A 24,418-nucleotide genomic window follows, 5' to 3' on the forward strand; every position below is an offset into this window, starting at 1 on the left:
GGGGTTCAGTGGGTGAGAATGTAGGTGGTTCCAATTCCCACCCAGGCACCCTGCCCCCATGCCCTGTGCCTTCTCTAAGCCAGAGGCTCAGGGAGGTCCTAGGCTGCATGCCAGGGTGGTCCTGGGCTGTGCACCACCCACCAGCACTCCTTGGGTGGGTGATGGCGCAGATGGTGATCCAGATCCCTAGGGCAGAGGCGCTGGGCACATGAACATGCTAGGGGGAGGATGCAGCCAAGCCTGGGAATGGACAGCAGGTGGTTGTCTGCACGAGCTGGGCTCAGCCCAGGTGGGTTCAGGGCTCTGTTCATTCGTGCGGCAGAAAAGGGAAGAGGAACCAGAGCTTTCAAAGTGTACTTGTTAGGAGCCCAGGGCTCAAGAGCAAAGTGCGAAGCGGTTTTGGCTAGGCCATCTTGGAATGCTCTGCAACGCTGGTAGCTTGTATCTGGGGAGCCTGATCATTGATGGGCAAGTGAGAAGTTCCCCGCACCCTACACGGTATAGTTAACAGGCAATTGAAGATATTTTGACAAGTAATTTTAATCATGAATAATTGTTATTTTCTCTGCTGGAGAGCAGTTCTATCCACAGTCATGGTGAATCTGGCAGGGTTCTTGCTGAATCCCTGCCAGGGGCAGAGGAGGACCTGCCCAGAAACATCCTCTTATCTCTCACCAAAGGCACTGTAATAGAAAAGAAAAAGAACAAAACTGACTCCATGCTAGATCTGTTCCTTTGGCTTTAACCCTGTGCCCTGTTTTCTAGGCTTAGTCTTGCTAGCTCAGAACCTTTTGTTAAAGAATGTTGCCTTTAGCCTGAAATATACAAGACAGCCTATTCCCAAGACTCTGACCTTTAAGGATATTAACACTTTTGAACTCATATAAAGATGAGAAGTTGCAGAATAGAAAATCATGTTTGTTTTGTTGCAGGATTTACAGGGGCACAATGACATGAATCATGTGGAGAGCTGCAAGAACAAAGGATTCCAAGAACTAATAATTCCTACACCAAGAAGTTTGTAACAACCAATCACACCCCTTCCCCTTTCAAGTATAAAAGGAGCCTGAATTCTGATTGGGGAAGAAGTTTCTCCAGGACATTTGTCTGTCATCTTCTCAGTCTGCCGGCTTTCCAAATAAAGTAGCTATTCCTTGCTCCAACACCTCATCTACTGATTTATTGGTCTGTCGTGTGGTGAGCAGAACGAGGTTGGATTCTGTAACAGCACCTCACACCTTCCCAGTACAAGATGACTTTTGTGTCCTGTCTGAGAAAAGAGCCAAACAAAAAAACAGTAAAATATACTCAACTCTATTATACTCAGAGAAATGCAAATGAACGTGAAATGCTATTTTCGCACCTATCAAACTGGTAAACATTTGCAAAGATGTTCCCAGTGTTGGGAACACTGCCGGGAAGACTTCAAAAGCTGCCGGTGGTGGTGGTGTGTAAAGGGTACACCTTGGAAAGCATCCATTGTTAGTATCTATCAAAATTTAATGTGCAAACACTCCAGCCAGCAGATTAAGGTCTTCAGAGAAACTTTTTACTCCATATATTTCAGTATTGCTTATGTTTTCACGGAAAACATGTATTACCTGAGGAATTTTAAAATACATTTTATAAAAAGAATCCTGAACTTTAGGCTTCTGTAAACATTTTCTTATGCTTTGTAAATTTACTACTCTGGAAAACAACAACAACAAAAAAATCAAATGTACATTCTGTTTTTTCCCAGAAGTAATCAGCAGCAAAACTTGAAAATGTAGAGACTCTGAATTTGTCTTTGGGAGAGCTCTGCAAGAGCCCCAAGGACAGACTCAGTGGTTGCAGGGTTAAGGTTAGGGCCTGGGAGGGGCCAAGGAGATGGGTGGGATAAGCCTAATTTTAGATGTCACCTTGAAAACAAGACTGTGTCAAGAAGCCCGGAAGTCCCTACCTTCCATTCTCAATGAATCATGATGAAGGAGGAATAATAAAATGGTCGCACTTAGGTTAACAGACTGCTTATTCTGATGCTTGCCCTTAGAATGGTTAATGAACATGACCGACCAGTTGCTACCCACAGTTCCAGGCCCAGTGTTAAAACTACAGCCATTGATCTTACTGTTTCTATGTTATTCCAGTAATCGAAAGTCATAATCATGCTTGGTCTCTGAGTCCTTCTCCAGGGAGAAAGTCAAAGGACTGTAAACTTACAAAATAGCCTGAATTACCAAGAAGGCCACACCATGAGTGCTAAAGAGATAAAGTGATCTAAACACTATCCTCTATAGAATTGGTCGCCTGGAGGCATCATGATGCCATTCTGAGTCTTCTGATGAGAACATGATTCTGTCGGTTGTTATGAATGCTTTGTTGTTTAAGCTATGGCTATATAATTACCCTGCCCCATCGCCAAGGTGGGAACACAGTTTTGAAGGGATTAGCCTGCTGTGAGTTTCCTTTGCCTGGATGAGTAATAAAGCTGCCTCCTTTCTTGTAAGCTCCAAGACCCTGTCTCTGTGTCATTTGGCTCATTAGGGATGGGAGCTGATCTTTCAGCAACAATGAGGCTCATGAGATAAACATACAGGCAATCACCAGGACCTCTGGATCCACCATGCACCAATATTAAAAACTGATGTAAAACCACAGAACACCTACTAAAGAACACTCTACCAGAGGTACGGTGGGGCGTGGGGGTTGCATGAAGGGGCGTGGCATGAAACAGTGCACGTTTCACAGGCGCACAGGGCCGCCGTGAAAGAAAATAAAAACTCTATCCAGTAGAAATTAAAGTCCTCCTTCTTCATGGGGATACTGAAGAATGTTAAAAATGTATATATGCACACCTTTTCAAAGCAGGTCAAATAAGCTCGGCCTTCGGTGCTGGGGAGGCTTCAGGAATGGAAACCCTGCGTGTCCATATGGCAATGGCTGGGGCAGGTACTGCCAACACAGGATGAGCCTGTACCCCAGGGACCAGAGGTACTGTCAAAATAAATCCACTGCAAGAACAAACATTGATGAGTCAAAAACCATAAAGTTGAGGTTACAAAACAAAGCCAGGATCCAAACACAGCCCCCTCAATGTCACTACAAACAAAACGTGGGAAACCAACTCAGAACACTTCAACAAATAATATGGATCCCTTGATTCTCCCAAACACAGCACAGGGGTCCTGTGCCCTGATCCCTGGCATCTTTTAGGTCTGCATGTCCACATTCCTGTTCTTTGAACATCTCCTATAAGTTAAACTGTAACCCCTTGCATATCCAGGCAATCTTATCTGGATAAAAGCTAAATTCCAGAATATTTAAACAACATTTTGCATTATTTCTAGAACACAGCAGGGAAGGCCACCCACCCAAAGCACAGTGCCTGAGGCAATGGGTGGGGGCAGATGACTGTCCCAGAGCTTCAGGCATTCTGGACTTCCCAGGAATTTTCAGGAGTTCTAGGAATGTGACCTTAGTCATTCACTCATTTATGAGTTTTATAAAATTAACTCATTCTGTTGTTAAAGTCCATAAGAGGTGCACCTTTCACAACACAGTGTCACAGAATTACAACCCTTACACCTAGGAGCCCATCTCTGCATCTAGAAGCACATGGTTAAAGAAACTTCCGTGTACTGAGCCCTCTTTGAAGGAAGCTAGTAACATTAGCCTGAATGGCCTTTATTGGCTGAGAGTCCTGACAATTTGCTGGTGTAAGTTCTTTGTTAACAAAGATCAAGTGAGCTGTCCCTTTCTGAAAGCTCAAATTAGTGAGTTTTACTCCGGACAAGTTAAATTTAAAGGGCAACGCATGGAACTTTCTAGCAATCAGAGCTGTCTGAGCTGCCTCAGGAGACAGTTCCTCATCATGGGGGAATGGCACAGAGGCTGATCTGAACAGGGAGGGCATCTTGGCTTGATATCAGGTTATTCTGGAGACGTGGGCCATGACACCAGGAGTATCTGTGTGCTGCTGGTTACACCCGCTTCAGCAAAGACTCACACAGAACTGCCACATTCCTGCAATCTGTCTTTATTGAAATCGAAGGAAGTACTTTGGTAACATGTGGAGAACAGGGACAATCTGTAAACTTTAAGATCAATGTGACCTTGAAAATCTACTTTATATCTTGATATAACAGAATTTGGAGCACATTGACCTGTATTACAATTTTAGTTCTGTTTGAAAAAAAAAAAAACCCAAAAGGATTTGCACCATACACCAATTCTGGTTACCTGCAGGGTATAAACCTGAGGAACAGGGTGAGAAAACTCCACGTTGTTTTATGCAGTTATATATATGAATGTTGACACACGTAGATGTCATATTATGTATAAGTCATATATATCTTATATCTAGTGTGTATGTAGTTGTTCAAAAAGTATGTGTTGTTTTGAAATTTTAAGAAATTTGCTACTCTATAAAATATAAACAATTTACACATTGCAATAGAGAAGGAATTTGCAACAATTTCACAATGTGATTTAATTTAAATTTAAATCAAATGATTGATTTCTTCTAATTTATTTACCTCATTTTTCATGTTAAAACACTACAATGACCTCAGTGATTATATCAAAATGTAAACATAATGATGGAAAATATACAAAAGCTCATTTTCCACCAGTATTTGTCACTCTTTCCATTTCTTCATTAGAAGCACCCAAGTTGTGGTCTTCTTGGTAACTCAGGCTATTTTATAAGGTTAAGTCCTGTGACCTTCTCCCTGGAGACCAAGCGTTATTATAGATTTTGATTACCGAAATAAAGTAGAAAGTGTAAAATCAATAGCTTCAGTTTTAACAATAGGCCTGGAACCGTGAGTAGCAACCAGTTCATCAGGTCAGTTGACCGTTTTAAGGGTGTGTATGAGAAGAAGCAATCTGTTAGCCTAAGTGTGGCCATTTTATTAATTCTACTTCAAAATCCCCACTGTAAGTTTCTCATTCCATTTCTATGGAAATAGGGAGATGGACGTCGCGTTCATCTGGCTGCTTCCTGCTGAATGGGGGTGTTTTTGGGGGGGGGTCCTTGAAATGGAACAAGCCAGCCTGATCTTGCCATATGGCTGGGGATTCAGAAAGAGCCTTAGCTGTTTGTTTCCTGCACATTAGACATCAGAAAACTGTTAGTATAAATATATATATATATATATATATATATATATATATATATATATATATATATATACTTTTGTTAACAGAAGTGAAAACAGAAACTGTAAAATTCCCGAAAGAATGCATTTGAGACCTTGAAGTCCATGAAAAGAGGCCAGAAAATCAGGTGTTAACTTGAGATGTAACTTCTCCCACATATGCATCTGAATCCCCTACATTATGTATTTGTTGCTTCACGTCCTCTAGGGCAGTTGTGATGCTCCTGGACTCATCTGGTGTGAAAGCATGACATTCAGTATGGATCTAGGAACTCAATAATTACAAGAGGAGAAGTTAAGCCCATTAGGTTGTAGCTACAAGTTGCCAGCAGACACTGCTTTGAGAATGGCGGTGGCATCCCAATTTTGACATCGCTCAGAAAACTCAAGTTCTCAGCAATACAGAAACTTGTCTGAAATCACATCTACAATGTTTACCTAGTTTTATGTTGAATGTCTGAACTATAGTTATTTCATTTTGATTTTCAAATGCATTTCTCTTCTTAGTGGACAAAGCAGATGTCACCATTAATGATTTTAGTGCTTTTCTGGATATGAGGAGATGCAAGAATTTGGGCCCATAAGATCTTTTCCTGAAAAAAATCTAGCTATTTGAAGGTCTGTTCAGCCAGTTTTCCCAGAGCACAGAGTGCCTCATTCCTGACCTTAACCCTGAACTCCTTTAAGGGTGTGTTGGAGGTCAGCAGCTGCAGTGGCTCATGATTTAATCCAAGCAGAGTTAGAAGGCAAGTGCCAACGTGACCCAATCCTTGTAGAGGCTGATGGCAAGTGCCCGCATGATCATACATTTGACCATGGCTTGGCACAACCATTTCATCCCACGGAGCTTGGACTGCTTATTCCTATGCCATGCACGGATTATGTAGATAGGCCACTCATAGTGCTATTACAGGACTAGGCCTTATTAACAGTAGCAAAAATTATCCGGACCACCTGTCTTACTAGTCTGTTATGGTCCAGGAGAATATTCCCTCTTGTTGCTTTTTCCCATATCTAGGGTCACACCATTACAATCATTGGTCTCATGCAGAAACATATATCTGGTCTACTGTTTCAAGCTGCCTTATTGTTTTATCAGAGGCTCAGTCACACTTTTGACACATTTGGTAATCCAAGAAACAACAATTTTGTAAAACAGGCAAAATACAAATAATATAGATAGCAACATTAGTAAGGTCATAAGTAAGAATTTAAAACAAGAACTTTCATTAGGTGCAGCTCAGTGTATCTCCAGGTCAACTGACTTAATCTGTTCTGTACCAATACATATCTTTAGGGAAGATGTTATACAGGCATTGTTCATAAGACTCCTAGACAAATTTCCTAGTGTTATTAGGTTGCTTATCCATACTATAGTTCAATTTTTAAAATTTTTTCCAAACATAAGAGAACCTTTAAGCTTACATGTCCATATCCTGATATTAACCATACAAGTCTTTTCCATAATTGAGGAAAGTTATATTCTTTGGCTGAATTTTGTTTGTTGCCTTGATTGAGCTTGAGTGATATTATAAGACAATTCATATGTATGGCCAGGCTCAGATCAGGTATTATTAAGTAGCCAGGAGAGGGCTCCAACTTTGTAATGTCAATAGTGGCCTACATAGAACTATAATTTCTTCTTTTATTTTTCCTAGATTAAATTTTCTAAGGACTATCTAGTTAGAGCCTTGGAGTAGGGAAACCTGTCAAGATAACACAAAAGTACAAGATATAGGTAATTGACCATAAACCTAACAATTGGATTAGTTCATAATCAAAGGTAAGAGCAATTATCAAAATAATTGGTATATAGGCCTGGTCCGGTGTCTTCGGTCAGCTGTCTACCTCAGATGACATCTTCTTCTCTTTCTGGTCTGCTAGCTTCTCCAATTGAGCATTGACTTAAGGTTAGCACTACTCTATAGGCCACTCCAGTGCAAGGGCTCTTTTGGACTGGAAATTAATCCAAAAGTCAATTTCCTTTAGCTTTTGCTGTGTTAGTTAAGAGTACCTGATAAAGGGTCCTTCCATTCAGGCTGAAGATAGTTCTTTAAATCATGTCTGTTCCAGTGTGTATAATCCCCTGTTTGCAGGTCATGACGCATTGGATCTTCATCCAAGGATAAATTACTGAGCCTCACAAACAAACCTAGAGTGTTCTTTTAATAATTCAATTAAACTCTGCAGCAATGTAACATAACAGCAAGGAATGGTCTGGGAAGTGAGTATTAGTAAATATAGACCTCAATTAACAAAACTAGAATTTAATATTCACTAAAATCTAATCATTTTCTCTCTAAAGTTACCCTCAACTTTATCATATATAGCCAAATCAAGAAAAATTTGCCCACAAATTAACTCTGATTATTTAATCATATAGGCTCTTTTAAATTGGCTGTGCCAGAACTTTTAATAAGGATTCTGTGGCTGGAATTTTAATAAGGTCTCCTAAGGCCAGGAAAGTCATGTCAAGGGCTTGTCACAGATTTTGCCTTATAGATTTAAGTGAAGTATTTTCTCTTTAAGGTCCTCAAAATGCCTTGAGATTCCTATACCTGTTAGGAGGTAATCTTCCTAATTTATCTGATAGAACCACTGGGAATTTAAAAGTTTCATGTCTCTGGAGGGACCAGATAGAGAGAAAAGATAACTGTTCCAAGTCTGCTTACATAGGTATAAGTTATCAAATTGCTGTGTCATAATTAATTAAGGAGAAGGGTTTATTTATATCTGGAAAACACAGATTAAAGAGCCAGTAATATTTTAGACAAAACCAAAAATTATAAACATATTCATCAGTTTACTCAGCCCCATGTAACTAATCTTTTTGTTGTTGTTAACAGCTTTATGAAATCAGAGTTTCCATCAGAATTTTAAAATTTCTTACCCAGTTTAGTTCAGTATTATAGTTTGAAATTTATTAGAAACCAGTAAATCTCCTTGAAGAGAAAGCAATTTTGCAAAAGCATCAGAATAAAACCATAACTGTCTATAAGTGACAGAACACTTAATAGCATGGTTAAACAATTATTTACACTGTAATTGGTAAACAGACCTGGTCACAATAATCAGAATTATGATTAGTAACATTTCAGACATACCAGATTTTTAGGGATTCCATATAATTTTTATAATACCTATATTAATATTTTCTCATACAATATAAACTAGGAAGACTTATTATTCATTGGTCAATACTTCCCATGTTATTTAACATACCACATGAAACTTACTAGTTTAAAATCTCTCTTTCGGATGTTTCAGGGGCCCTCTGAAGCATCCCAGATTTAGCTGGAGGTCAAAAGAAGTCTGATTAAAATTTGATATTTGGGAAGCTTGTTATAGTTTCAAAACGCTTGGTCAAATAAAAATATAGGTCACTTTGAAACATTACTTATTCATTAACAATAAAATATTTCAAAGATAAATACAGAACAGATCACTTAAGGGATAAAAGAAACTTTAAAATCTGTTACTAAAAGCAGATTAACATTTTAAGATAACATTGTTCTCTCAACAGAGAGAAAGCGAACTAAATCTAGCCTTGTACCCACTTACTTTTAGTATTAATTTTCTGGACTAAATTCATTTTAAACTTAGCCAATCCAGACCATGTATAAAACCATTTTCTCATGTTTCCTCTTTCACAAACCTTCCACAAATTTCTCTATCCATATTACTTTGTTCCGTATTTTCTTTTCCATTCAGAATCAAGTAGCTTTAGGACAAAGTCACTTTTTTTATTAACAAAACATAATTCCATTTCTTATACATTCATCTTACTTTCCTAGTATACTGAGATATTTCCCTTAGTAGTAGAGAATATTTCAGGGTGGCACCACATATTTATTAATATTTATTGCTAAATATCTATGGTTTCTCTGTAAGAGGAAGTCAATATTCAGCAATAAATCTTTCAATGTCTTATTTTATCTGAAAATGAAGTGGCTATTTAATAAACTTCCATCATTTAACTTAATTTAGCACCATTATATAATTTAAAGTTACCAAATATATGGGGAGATCATTTTGTCGCCGATAGGTGCAACTGGTGTTCCAGGTTCTTGTCCCGTCCCAGAAAGAATTCAGAGACAAGACTTAGAGGTTAAAAAGGTACAGTGAGGATTTATTAAAGGATGGATAGTACACCCTCAGGGGAGAGCGGGCAGGCCCAGGTGAGCAGCTGCCCTGAGTTTCTTTGGCAAGTTAGTTACATAGGGTGAAAAAATGAATGGACGGAATATTCATTGGGGAGGGAAGGGTTTGGGGTCGTATTCCCTGATTATCATCCCAACTCCAGCTTCCCAAAGGGAGGAAGGATTTTTGTCCTTATTTAGTCTGGATCGGAAGCGTCATGGCGTCGGTGTATGATGGGTACTTCTGATCTGCAAGGCTAATTTTATTGAAATGAGGGTATAATGAGTAAAAGGTTACATTGGGGCACTGGAAATTCCTGCCTTTTCTGACCTTTCTTTGTTGGTCTCCAAGCCAAAATTTGTGGTCCATTATCAGCCCAAAGTTTCCAGCTTTTCTTTCTCTTCCCAAGGATCCCTGCTGCTCACATGACGTGTGGTTTCCTGCATTTGGCCTGTGCCCCTCCTTTCTGCCTAATTCCTGCCATTTGGTCTGTGTCCCCCTTTCTCTGTTCGTATTTAGCTATCTGCCTGCTCTAACAATTTGAGTAGACATTCCTGAAATATTCATTCCTAAACAGTTTACCGAAAAGCTCTTTCTCATTTGTATTTAAGTTACTTACAAATATATTATACCGAGTTGTTTTTCTTGCTGACAAATTTTAACAGATATGACAAGTTCTTATGTGTTTCTATTAAACCTAAGTTCAATAAAGTTTTATGCTTAACATTAATGAATCTTGAGACATGTCTATATTTATCAAACCAATAAGCTTAAGGTAGCTTCAATAACCAGGTATTAATTCAGTATGGAATATTTTTTAGATCACATAAACCCAATTTTCATTCTGGCCAGTTTCTTTTATATTCCTGAGTATTTATATAAGCATTTAATTTCCTTTAAGCCAATTGGATAGAGCTCTTTAATGAATTAATTTTGGCCATGCCACATATATACAGCACACATATAGGTACGTACAAACACACAAACACAGAGACCTCATAATTCCCATTTTAAACCTTTAGCCATGAATTAGGTACAACGATGTAAGACTCATCAGTTAGAAGAGGTTGGATACAAATTGAGTTTTTGGCAGGTGGAACAAATCAAAGCTGCCTGACTGGATAGCTAAACAATTTTACTGACTTCTATAGAAGACATTTAAGATTTCTATTTGTTTCCAAGTTACTTACTCCCTTTCTCAAAATTTGCATTCCACAGGTCGTAACAGCAGTTGAGTCGTTGGTACTGGGACAGAAGTTTCTGCCAGTATCTGCTAGAAAGCCCACTAGTTGAGACCCCACTGTCAGCTGTACCCAAGGCTCTTGGGTGGCAATTGTTACAGGGGGTCTTTAACATGGCTGAGAGCCCCGGGCCCCGTCAGTCATTGTCTTCCTCGTCTATGATACCTTGGGTGACCATGACATTGGAAGGTGCTTGTTGTTGATGTTTTCTTTCTTCCCTCACTTGTCTGGTAACCTTTCTCTGTTCAATTTTAAATTCTTTCTCTACTTGTCTTTGAACCAGCAATCTAGTACCTGGCTCCCTTCCTTCCTCATTATGGACTTTCATAAAGGCTTGTATATATGGTACTTCTTCCCATTTACCTTTTCTCTGGCAAAACAGCTCTAACTGGAGAATGATGTAGTAATTTAATAACCCATTTTCAGGCCAGTGTTCCCTCGAGCCTAAGGCGTACATTACTCAAGCAGTATTACAGTAAAATACCATCTTTTTCTTAGTCATAGGTGGCTAACTATGATTAGACCATCCATTCAAAACCTTGCCCAATGAGCTATTGGGTGGAACAGACGGCGCGCGCCCATAGCAGCTTACAGTCACTACAGAAGCTGCAGCGGTAGTGACGGCGGCAGAGGTGATGAACGCTATGGGCCATCCAATAAAGCATTTAGGTCTCCATTTAGAGATAGTTTGTGCTAGTTTAGTAAAGCCGCTAGCCCCTTCCCAGGGACGTGTGAGACTGACTGGAAACAGACCTGTGGCTGTCCCTTCAGGACAATCACATGTGAGAGACCTTAATGTGTAATATTCATTGTTCTAATGAAGGAGGTATACCAGACAGGGGTATGAACTTGAAGTAAGTAAAATCTCTTTTGAAGAGTAATATTGATTTTTTGTTAAGACATAGTAAAAATATAAGGATGTGGAGTACAAGAAAGAATGTGATCAGAAACATGAGAAGTAAGGTTAATTTTATATATGCCATTTTTGAGTGTGTACTTCCCATGAGATATGTTGAGGCACAAAGTGTAGAGCCACATGGCGTAGATTACTGTGCTGGGGCTGTGTCTGTGAGCACTGGGAATGCTTAGAATAAGGCCAGAAAAGCCTCATAAGTCCAGGAGATGCTAGAATTACTGGTTTCATTAAAAGACAGTGGACAAATGTTCAGATGATAAATAACTTTGTGGACCCCAAACAAAAAGGGAGAAATTAGCAAAGAGTTTTCATGGTAGCTTAATGAGAGGGACATGGTTTCCAGAAACAGTTTTGACTTTCTGGGGTCCAGGCTTCTGTCATATGACAGCATTCCAACGGTGGAGGGCAATTCTGATCAGGGAGACTTCCAGCATCAATGGCTGCAGTAAATATGAAAGTCAAATTAATCTTATGAAATTCGTCTTTAGGAGTGTAATGTAAGTAAGCATGAGGCTTGATAGTAAGACAATCGAGTGTGGCTATGTTAACAAAACAGGCTGGTGGAAAGGGGAGACAAAGGAGATGGATTCATTTAAGTTGAGCCAGTCTCGTTGATCTAGTAGAGGTCCTTGAGGTGGGAGCCAGGTTCTTCCAGTCCACGGGGTGTCACTACTGCTGAAAGGAGGATTGGCGCCCCACCAGGAGATAGGTCTGAAAAGAGAGGGATCTACAATATGAGCCCAGTATAGGGGCGCTTGTGTGACAGGGAGGAAGAGAAGCAAAAGCAGGAGAGGTATTACCTTCACTGAGTTTTGAGAAACCACAACCAGACATGCTAAAAACCAGTTTTCTGGATTGGGGGAACTCCAACACATTGCATAACTTCATTGGTCTGTTGATCGAGTTTCTTAAATTGCCCCAAGGTCACACCTGGCGCCTTAAGGGTGTTTGGGCAGGTCTCTGGTCGGGGGTCTAGTAGGGAAAGGCTGGCCATCTGAGGGACAGGATTGTCCTCCTGGAAGTTGGGGTCATAGGGTATGTTCTTCCAGTCTGCGGTGAAGTTTGACATGACAGGCATGTAGCCAAACTAGCCCTGTGGGTAAAAGAATACAAGCAGATCCTCACCCCAGGGTGACTAATTTAAAAGTCCCTTCCCATGAATCATTTTCCTCTGTAATATTTTTTACCAGAACGTCTGCTCTTACAGAGCTGTTTTAGCAAAATGGTGAACTGCTGCTGTGAGGCCTTGAACATCACAGTTTAAAAAATTTAGTTTATACTGCTCTGTGTAACCTATCTGTGAAGATCCTACTGGGAGTATCCCCACTCCCATTTTGGTTTTTAATCATAGACTTTAATGTGGAATGAGTACATTTTATAATGGCTTGTCCAGTGGGATTAAGAGGAATTTCTGTAACTTGTTGTAATTCCCAGTTTTGACAAGAGTTTAAATTTAGCAGAGGTATAGCTGGGTCCATTGTCAGTTTTTATTTGTTGTGGCTTGCCCAGGTGTGCAAAGGCATGAAGAAGGTGACAACGTGTTTTGTTTTTTCACCAATGTATGTGAAAGCAGAGATATAGTTAGAAAAGGCATCGATGGAAACGTGGACATACTTTTAGCGACCAAAAGGATAGTGAGTCATATCTGTTTGCCATATTTGATTGGGTTCTAAGCCCCGAGGATTGGCACCCCAAGATTTCTGTCCTCCAGCCAATAATTGGCAATCAGGACAAGCTGAAATAATCTGTTTTGCTTGAGGGATTGTTGGGTGAAACTGTTTAACCAGAGACTTATAGTTTTGATGAAAGAATTTATGCGATTGTTGTGCTGTTTTGAAAGCCAAGCTGAAACCAACAAAGTGATCTGCCATAACATTGCTGGCTGTCAAGGGACCAGGTAGATTGGTATGGGACCCTACGTGTATGACAAAAAGGGGATGTTTACATTTATCTATTAGAGATTGCAAAGTAAGAAACAGAGAAAGGAGAGAGGAGTCTGTTCATTTCTTAATTGATGATTGTTTTATATTTTGTATGACATAAACCATGTATTGTGAATCAGCAAGTTAACAGGCTGTTGCAATGCCATAATGGGAGCTTTAAGTTCTGCTCTTTGTGATGAGGTTGCCCTGCAGAAAACAATCTATGACCTTCCTTGTCCAGGAAATGCAGACTTAGTTGTTTTTCCGGAGCCATCAATAAAGATAGTGACAGCTTTGTGAATAGGAGTGGTCACAATCTTGTGAGGCAAAATGACATTGATAAGGGCTAGCTGTTGTAACAACTTATCAGAGGGTAGAGAATAAACAAATTTCCCCGTAAAGTCAGCTATGGCAGATTAGAAATCAAGAGACTAATTGTTGGAAACCGTAAGGATATTTTTGGATAAATCATGTCTGGATCATAGCCAGTCAATTGCTGACTGTGATATCGGCCCTTATATAACAAATTGATAAGCTGCTGAGCATAGGAGAGAAGATTTTTTGTTTGTTTTAAAGAAATGAGAAATTAATATCTATTTTATACATTGAATTTCGCTAATAAGCTGTCCCAATAATCCTGTCCGGGTCCAAAAGTTGGGGGGTAAGAACAAATCAATTGGGTGGTCCAATTGTCTCCTACCTAATTGTCTGTCTTGGATGCCCTTTTAATGAGTGCTATTTCCTGTTTAGCTTCTGGAGTTCATTTTCAGGGGGGCTCTAAGGGTGAATCTCCCCTAAGGATGTTGAATAAATTAGAAAGTTGTCCCATAGTAATGCCTAAAATGAGTCGAACATAATTTATATCTCCCTCAAATTTCTGAAAATCATTTAAAGTAGGAAGGCGAGTAGTATCTAAGATTCCTGATTGAGATCGAATAGTTCAATTAAAAAAGATGTAACCTTGATAATTCCACGGTCTTTGAAGCTGAAGTTTTTCATGTGCTATTTGGAGTGCTTGTTTGGAAAGGGGATCCGTCATAAATCGATAGTTAGTTAGAAGCTGGGATTGTGTAGGGGCTGCAAGTAAAACATCATCCACATAATGATAAACCAGGCAGGAGGGAAAAGCAGAGTGCACAGGCAGCAGGGCCTGATGAACACATAGCTCGCAAGTAGCAGGGCTGTTAGTCATTCCCTGAGGCAGAACTCGCCACTGACAGTGAGACAAAGGGGCCCGATTGTCAGGTGAAGGGAAAGAGAAAGCAAAACGCTCTCGCTCTGATTTTGCCAGCGGACTAGTGAAAGAGCAATCTTAAAGATCGACAGCCACGACATGTCAATCTGCAGGAGTAACAGCAGGGCTGGGGGGCCTGGCTGCCGGGCTCCCAGGGGTGGGATTATAGCACTTACAGCCCTGAGGTCATGCAACGCGCTCGCCTGGCCTTTGTGGGGTAGTAAGGACAGAAGTGTTCCAGGGACGAGCAGGTGGCTCACTGTGTCCAGCCTCTTGCTGGACTAAATGCTTAGCTTGAATAAGTTTCCCCCCTTTAAGGGGCCACTGTTTGACCCAAATAGGAGTGGAAGATTTCCAGACTAATGGAAGGGGAGGTATGTTAACAGTGGCCTGGTCCCAAAGATTGAATTGTGACTTTCCACTGTTGTAACAGGTCTCCGCCCCACAGAGAGACTGGAATAGGGAGAATAAATGGCTGAATATGCCCAGCTTGTCCTTCTGGGCCAATACATTTTAGAGTTTGTTTTTGTTTTTTTTACTTTGCATCGGCTTGTGAGTGCCTCCTCCTCCTGTCACAGACATATGACTAGTCACTTTTACCCATTTTTCAGGCCACTCATTTAGGGCTATTACAGAAACTTCTGCTCCTGTGTCTACAAGGCCATCGAATAATTTTTTGTTTTATGGAAACAGTCAATAAGGGTTTTTGTGAATTTAAAATTTGTGTCCAGTAAAGGGCAGCCTTGTGCCATCTTAAAGAAGTTTTGTCAGCATCAGCCTTAGAATAACTTTCTGAGTTAGTGCTATTTGGGTTCCAGATGGAATCATGTATAGTCCTGAGGCCTTTAGCAAGACATAAATTTATCCATTATGATCAAAATTGAGAATTTGTGGGAATACAATCCCTTCCTCATGGAATTAAATTTTCCTATGCTGACTGAAATAAATGTGCAGCCTAAACATTGAGTTATGTTTTATTTGGTGGGAGGACTGGAGCCCAGATGACAGCCTCTCAGAACACTCTGTGGGGTTGTTCTGAAGAGGTAGGGGAGGAGCTAGGATACATAGGAGGTTTACAACAAAGATCAGGTATTTGGAACAATAAAAGATTACTTGTTATCTAAAGAGAATCGGGCATCTCAAGTTAAAGAATTTAGTGCTTTTCTATGTACAGGAGGAAGCAAATATTTGGGTTCATTGAATTCATTCCTTTGACAAACATCTAGCTATCTAGGGCCAGTATCCTGTCCTTTATTATTCTTAGTCCCCTCAGAGTGCACCATTGTGAGTGGCTGCAGAGGCTGGGCTGCAGGCTTTTCTTCACTGGAGGGTGGTGGCAGCCACTGATGACTTCATGGCTTCAGCATTCTTTGTTTACTGATAGGGTTTGCAGTGTTTTTCATTCACAGTGCTCACCATGGGTCCTAAATTTAACCAATATTTTGGGAGACATTTCATGACCAATTTTGTCCCATGGTGCTAGGAAGACTCATTCCTAGATCAGGCCGAAGATAGTGTTGACATGTCACTCAAGTGTTAATTTTTGGATCTGGCCCTGTTGATACTCAAAAATTCTCTGGATCATCTGTCTTACTAGTCTATTATGATCCAGGAAATTGTTACCCCTCATTGTAAGAGCAATTATCAAAGTAATTGATAAACATACCTAGAATCACACTATTACAATTATTCTATGCAGAGTTATAAATTTTATCTATTTATTCAAGATGTTTAGCCATCATCAGTCTTGTTGGAGGCCTAGTTACACATTTGGTAATGCATAAACAATTTTGTAAAACAGACAAAATACAAATAGTTAGCAGTGTTACTAAAGTCATAAGAATTTAATTGAAAAACTTCCATTAGATGCAGCTCAGTATATCCTCAGGTCATCTGACTTAGTCTGTTCTGTACCAATCCTTATCTTTAAGGAAGATGTTATACAGGCATTGTTCATAAGTCTCCCAGCCAAATTCCATAGTGTTATTAGGTTGGTTATCTTTAGTACAGTTTAATTTTTCCAACATAAGAGAGCCTTTAAACTTAAATGTCCATATCCTGGTGTTAACTATATAAGTCCTTTTCATATTTAAAGGAGGTTATATTCTTTGGTGGAAATCTTGCTTGTTGTCTTGATTGAGCTTCAGTGATCTTATAAGAAAATTCATACTTATGGTCAGGCTCAGAGCAGGTATTAATTGGCCAGGTGAGGTCTCCCAAATTGTAATGTCAATAGTGGCCTAAGTAGAATTATAATTTCTCTTTTAAAATACATTTCTGAGGGCTATCTAGTTAGAACCTTGGAGTAGGGAAACCTGTCAAGATAACACAAAAGTACAAGATATAGGTAATTGACCATAAACCTACAATTGGATTAGTTCATAATCAAAGGTAAGAGCAATTATCAGAGTAATTGATAAACAGGCCTGGTATGGGGTCTCAGGTCAGCTGTCTACCTCAGATGTCATCTTCTTCTCATCCTGGCCTGGTAGCTTCTTCTCCATTTGAGCATTGATTTGAGGTGAGCACTACTCTATAGGTCAGTTCAATGCAATGGCTCTTTCTGATTGAAAATTTATCCAAAAGTCAATTTCCTTTAGCTTTCACTGTGCATGGTCTAGTTAAGAGTACCTGATAAAGTGCCCTTCCATTCAGGTTTGAGACAGTTCTATAAGTTATGTCTATTCCTGTATGTGTAATCCCCTGGTTGCAGGTCATGGGACATCGGATATTCAGCGAAGAATAGATTACTGAGCTTAGGAAACAAACCTAGAGTGCCCTTTTAATAATTCAATTAAACATTGCGGCAATGTAACATAACAGCAAGGAATGACCTGGGAATTGAGCCTTAGTAAAATATAGACCTCAATCAACAAACTAGAGTTTAATACCCACTAAAATATAATCTTTTTCCCTCTAAAGTTCCCTCATTTTATAAAATATAGCCAAATCAAGATTAATTTGTTTATAAGTTGTCTGATTATTTGATCATGTAAGCTCTTTTAATTTGGCTGTGTTGGAAATTTTAATAAGGACTTTCAGGCTAGAATTTTAATAAGGTTTTCTAAGGCCAGGAAAGCCACATCAAGGTCTTGTCATATATTTTTGCCTTACAGATTTAGGTGAATTCTCTTCTCTTTAAGGTCCTCAAAATGCCTTGAGATTCCTATACCGATTAGGAGGTGATTTTCCTGATTTATGTGATAGAGCCACTGGGGACCTAAGAGTTTCTAGTCTCTGGAGGGATCAGATAGAGGAAAGATAACTGTTCCAAGTCTGCTTACATAGGTATAATTTACCGAATTGCTGAGTCATAATTAGCTTAAGGACAAGGGTTTGTTTATATCTGGGGAACACAGATTAAAAGCCAGTAATATTTTAGACAAAACCAAAAATTATAACCGTACTCAACAGTTTACTTAGTCCCATGTAAATAATCCTTTTTTTTTGTTGTTAACATTTTTATGAAATCAGAGTTTTCATCAGATCTTTAAAATTTCTTACCCAGTTTAGATCAGTGCTATAGTTTGAAATTAATTTATTAGAAACCAGTAAATCTCCTTGAAGAGAAAGCATTTTGCAAAAACATCAGAATAAAACCATAACTATCTATAAATAACAAAATACTTAATAGCATGGTTAAACACCTAGTTACTCTGCAATCAATAAAGAGATCGGGTCACAATGACCAGAACTATGACTAATAACATTTCAGACATACCAGATTTTTAGGGATTCCATATAACTTCTAGATTATCTATATTAATCATGTTTGCTCATACAGTATAACCTAGGAAGATTTATTATTAATTGGGCAATATTTCCCATGATATTTAACATACCATATGAAACTTACTAGTTTAAAATCTCTCTTTGGGATGTTTCAGGGGCCCTCTGAATCATTCCAGATTTAGTTGGAAATCAAAAGAATTCTGATTAAAATTTGATATTTGGGAAGCTTGTTAAATTTCAAAACACTTGGTCAGATAAAATTATGTCAGTATGAAAATCTCTCTTTGGGATGTTTTGGGGCCCTATGAAGCATCCCAGATTTAGCTGGAGGTCAAAAGAATTCTGCACCAACAATTTATTAATATATCTAAACACATTTAATTTCTCTGTAAGAGGAAGTGAGTGTTAAGTAATTAATGTTTCAATCTTATTTTATATCAAAATGGCATAACATTTAATAAACTCCCATTATTTAACTTAATTTAGCACAACTCTAGAATTTTAAGATACCAAATATTTATAGAGATTATCTTAAGCATACATGTCTAAAAATATATTTAAAAGTATTTACCTGAAAGCGCTTATCTCATTTGCATTTAATTTACTTAGAATTTTATCACACCAAATTACATTTATTTATTTTTTATTTTTTTGACAAATCTGCAACAGATATAACAAGATCGTATTTGAGTTTCATTAAACCTAAGTACAGTAAAGATATTATACTTAATATTGATGACTCTAAAGACATCTATACTAAGTAGAACAAACTTAAACTGAACTTAATACCAGGTTTTAACTTAATATTGAATATTTTCCAGTTCATGTAAACCTGAAAGTCAGTTTGTTCAGTTTTTATTTTAGAAACATTTAATTTTTAAGCACATTATGTTACACTGCTGGAATTAAACAGAGCTCTTTTATAAATTTAATTTTGGAAATTTTTTAGCAGTAGAGATATCTCATATCTATAGTGTGTACACAGACTTATGAACAGACAAATCTAGATATCTCATAGCTTCACTTTAAAACTTAGTTATGAGTTGGGTATTTATAAATTTATTGCTTATAAATAACAGTTGGAATAAGCTGAATTTGTTCAAATCAGTAAGGCTTACTATTTATGAAAAAGACTTTAAAGATTCCTATTTGTCCTTGACAGTCTGAAGGACCCATCAGAGTTCTGGGTTCTAAAATGCCAAAAATTTCTTTCACCTTAAATTTTACCTCATTGAGCTAATTAGGCTCAGTCTCAGGTCATTGTCTGCTATATTTACATTTCTGATCTGCAAGACAAAGACAGTTGCTTCCAGTTCCCCAAAGAACTGGTCTGTCACCTAGGTCCAATTGTATCTCCTTAATTTGCTCCAAACAAATTGTTCCATGTTAAAGCAAATGCTTAAGGCACTTAGTAATATCTCTTTTCCTTGAGTTATAAGTTAAACCCCGGGGTTAATCATTCATTCATTCATTTATTCATTCATTCATTCATTCATTCATTTATTTATTTATTTATATTATCCCCTGAATATCAGTTTTTAGTTTTACTTTATATTGGATGGCTCAGGTTAACTATTGGTTTCCTTTAGTTTGTTTAATTAATATTTTCTGAGGGACAGATATGTGCCAAGCCTTATAATACCAAGAGGCGAAGCATTTTTCCATTGAAACATATCTATTCCACAACATAATTAAGCAAAAGAAGTTTATATAAAGCCCATTTAAATATACCAATTTTACAAATTTTATCTTAATTTTATTAACTCTTATAACTTGAATTTTAATATTCATTAGGCTTAATCAATAATTTTAATTTTAGAAGGAGTGCCAGAAGCCTTTTTCTTTAATTTCTTGTCCACTTTATCTAATTTTATATAAAAGTCTCTGGGAACCCCAAGTTTGAGCCAAAGGACTTAGGCCCTTATGAATTTTTAATTTGATTAATTGGTGTGTTGCCCCAATCATTAATCTAATATCTCAATCTATATATAATTTTTTCCACCCCTATAAGTATATATATTTTACACTGGGGTAAATAAAGCGGACTTGTTTGCACTTTAATGTTGGGGACCAGTAGGTCATCCCCTTGGCCTTTAATTAACTTTACATAGCGTAATATCAAAACCTTGTATCTAAATCCAAAAATGTCCATTTTATTTATCCCATTCAAAATAACCATTTAAAAACATTTATTCATTTGGGATAAGTCCCTTATTTTTTTTTTCTTGTTAAGAAAAAAATTTTTGACATTTTTGCATTCCTTTTTTCAGTTACTCAACCTAATTGACATGAATTATTCTAATGTTTTTATTAGCATCCCTAAAACCCATTGAAGGGAAAGGGAAAACACAAATGTAGCTTTATAAACTGTTTTTTTTTTTTAACTAAATTCTTAGGTTAACCATTAGATATATTTTCCCATCTTTAAACTTGATTGATTTTAATAGGTACCAATAAAACAGATGTTTATAATGAGAACTCTCTTAACTTTCACCAAGTTAGAAGTTTTTCTAAATTAAAGGATCCGTCATATGGCCATCAATTAATATATATATTAATATATATTATATATATATAAATATATATATTATATATATATATATAGTGATTTTAAACCAATAAGATGAAGAGGTTTTCGACATAAGAGGGGGTGTTGCCTAAGTAAAATTCAAAATTTTACTCCCCAAAAAGTAAAGGCCTTTGTGGTCCAGGCTGATGCAACAAAGGTTAAGTTGGCAAAATGCCTGAGAATTGGTACAATCAAAGGATTGTTAAGAATCCCAATTTATTTGCTTGGCCGCCATGTTTACATAATACTTGTAACTTTGCATGGCAGAGTCCAAGTTTTCCTTAAAAAAAAAAAAAGGAAACACATATATATACATACATACACATAAAACACCCAGAGAAAGATGAAACATTTACATTTCAAGGACACAGTAAGAGAAATCCAAGTTCCCTCTAAAGGGGCTTTTATTTTTATAAGGTCAGAATTTAAAAAAAAAAATGTTTTTATCAGGCCTGGCTAGTTATTTTCAGAGTGAGATTTTTTTTTTTAATTCTCAATTAAAGTTGTAAGTTTTGTACGTACATAAACCTGGCTGGGGTATTAGTTGGAGGCTGACAATCTGTCATTTCTTTTTCTTTTGTTTTGAAAGTTTTATTTCCCTTTCTAAGGTCTGATTGTCAGAATAAAATCGCTAGTAGGTTTTCCCGCAGGGACAACTGCACGGCATGAGGTCTTTGCCTCTACCACTCCTGCAAGTTTCTCAGTCACCTAAGAAAGCTCTTGCCAGCAAGGAGGAGGGTCCCATTTTTGGAGTTGAAAGTTTCCTCATAAGATTTTACTTTTATCCTGACAAATTCAACGGAGGTAGCCAAATTGAGGAAAGCATTAGACCAGCCTCTTACCTAACCACTCAGTCCAGACCCCAGTATCTTTCAACCGGACCCCACCCGGGACATCTCCACTGGGTAGGTATTTCCCCCCAGTATCTTTCAACTGGAGGGCCAGGAACCTGGATACACCACCAAATAAAACTCAGGATCATGAACCAATATGGGAGATCTGAGAACCAGGAGAGACTCACCCAAATTCATCTAGACTCCCCGAGGAGACGGGTGGGCACAAAGGGCCACTGCTTTTACCAAGGCTCCAGCTCCTTGTAGAGCTCAGGGGAAGGAGAAGTCTGCTCTGGGTCCCTTTGTGGTCACCAAAACTGTCGACTGAAATAAATGCACAGCCTAAAAGTTAAGAGTTATGTTTTATTTGGCGGGAGGACTCGAGCCGGGATGACAGCCTGTCAGATCGCTCTGAGGGACTGCTCCGAAGAGGTTGGGAAGGAGCTAGGATATATAGGAGCTTTACAAGAAAGACCAGGTAGTAGGAACAATAAAAGATTACTTGTTATCTAAAGAAAGCCAGGCATCTCAAGTTAAAGAATTTAGTGCTTTTCTATGTATGGGAGGAAGCAAACATTTGGGCTCACTGAATTCATTCCTTTGACAAGCACCTAGCTATCCAGGGCCAGTGTCCCATCCTTTGTTATTCTGAGTCCACTCAGAAGGTACCATTGTGAGTGGCTGCAGAGGCTGGGCTGCAGGCCCGTCCCCATTGGGGGTTGGCGGCAGCCACTGATAACCTGGTTTCAGCATTCTTTGTTTACTGATATGGTTGCAGTATTTTCACTCACATTGCAGTAATTTCGTTCACACCCTATTAACCCAGTGATGCCTTTAGTACAGGGCACTGTAGCCCGTTCCCTTCGATACTGTGCTGCAGTTCTTTGAAAACTTGAAAAATAAGAGCATCGTGTCTGGGGGGTGGCCCTTGCACAGGGGTGACAGGGACAGCATGTGGTTCTCCAAGGGCTAAGCCCTCTCTAAGACACTGCTGTATGACAGGGCTTTTCTGGGCCCACACACTTCTGAGAGTTCTCAGGCGGCGGCGGAAAGGCAGGCTCACCGTCTGTAAAAGGCAGGCCGAGGGGGCAGACGCGGCAGGGGGGCATCATCTTGTTCCCTCAAGGCACAATGCCGCTCGGACTGAGCTCCAGGTGACAAGAACAAATGCGGGCACACTTTCTCCTTGTTCATATTTTCTTTTTAAGTTTTTCCCTACTTGCTCCCATAATTTTAAATCGATTGTTCCCTGGGCAGGAAACAAGGACAGAAATCCCATACGACTTGCAGTAGTTTAACTAGTTGTTCCTCAGGAACGGAACACTGGGCCGCTTTTAAGAGTTGCTGTAATATCCTGAGGTAAAGAAGTTGTTCTTTAGTCACTTGCTGGTCCATCTTAAAAGAGGAAGTGAGAAAAGAGAAAGACAGCTCGCACTGAATGCTGGCCACTGTGGCAGCTGCTCCAGGCGGGGGCTGCTGTCCCTTACCGGGAGGCAGTTTTCAGCCCAAAATGCTTTCTCCTCCCTCAGCGTGTTGGTTCTGCTGCTCAAGACTGTCACGTCGGGGTCACCGCTTGTGGGCTTTGTCCGGGAAAGACCCACCGCAGAAGAATGAATTACTCAACACTTCAGCAAGTCAAGAGAGTAAGAGGGAGCCAGAGATCAACTCCAACTCCCAGGGCCCCTCTGCAACTCTCGTATTTATTGAGAATAGTCAAACAAAGGATTAAGACAAAGCACGGCACAGGGATGTGCAAGGGGCAGGGGGTGTGCAAGAATGCAGGTCAGCAGTTTTGTGAAAAATAGAAACACTCGTCTTAATCTACATTTTCAGGGAGAAGTTTACAAGGTTCAGGGAGTGTACAACTGATAACGGAAACCAGGCAGGCACAAAGACCCCATAAAGTTCAAGATCTAACTAGAGAAGAGAAGAATGCCCTGCTGTTTTCAGCAAGGGAATGATGCGATGGTTTCCCAAGAAGCAGAAGCAGCCTTATAGATAACAAGCTACACGGAATATAAGCAAGGTTTGTCTCACTGTTTTCAGCAAGACACAGAGCAGCAGTTTTTTGCATCGCAGCCTTACAACCTATTAACCCCTGAGTGTGCCCCCACATATTATTATAATACTCTGCCACGAGGAGCTGAAAGCCTTTTTGCTAAAATCTGGAACACGACAAGGATGCCCACTCTCATCACTTCTATTCAATATAGTATTAGCATTCCTAGCCATAGCAATCAGACAACAAAAAGAAATAAATAGGATCCAAATTAGAAGAGAAGAGGTAAAATTGTCATTATATGTAGATGAGATGATACTACATATAGAGAACCCTAAAGACGCCACACAAAAACTACTAGAGCTAATAAAAGAATTCAGCAAGGTAGCAGGGTACATCAACATACAGAAAACAGTGGCATTTCTTTACATGAAACTAATAATACCTTTTAAAATTGCATCCAATAAATAAAATAATTAAGAATATATCTGACCAAGAAAGCAAAAGACTTATATGTAGAGAACTACAAAACACTGACTAAGGAAATTAGAGAGGACTTAAAGAAATGGAAAGATATCCCAAGTTCTTGGACTGGAAGAATTAATATTGTTAAAATGGCCATACTACCCAAAGCAATCAAGAGATTTAATGCAAAACCTCTCAAATCACCCAGGATTTTTTTTTTCACAAA

At 38.8% G+C, this 24,418-nt stretch overlaps 1 long non-coding RNA gene across 2 annotated transcripts; it reads right to left on the reverse strand.

The window, feature by feature from the left end:
- Nucleotides 1–573: 573 nt before the first annotated feature.
- On the reverse strand, nucleotides 574–22,501 carry LOC141579058 (uncharacterized). Of its 2 annotated transcripts, none has more exons than XR_012510050.1 (3): nucleotides 21,917–22,501; nucleotides 8,378–8,435; nucleotides 574–1,270 (listed from the first exon to the last, which is right to left on the reverse strand). It is a non-coding gene; the product is annotated as an uncharacterized LOC141579058 (long non-coding RNA). The 2 variants fall into 2 exon arrangements; XR_012510048.1 differs by lacking the exon at nucleotides 574–1,270 and adding an exon at nucleotides 2,874–2,993.
- Between the last annotated feature and the right edge of the window lie 1,917 nt (nucleotides 22,502–24,418).

This window comes from Camelus bactrianus, chromosome 1 (assembly GCF_048773025.1).
Source record: "Camelus bactrianus isolate YW-2024 breed Bactrian camel chromosome 1, ASM4877302v1, whole genome shotgun sequence".
NCBI lineage: Eukaryota > Metazoa > Chordata > Mammalia > Artiodactyla > Camelidae > Camelus > Camelus bactrianus.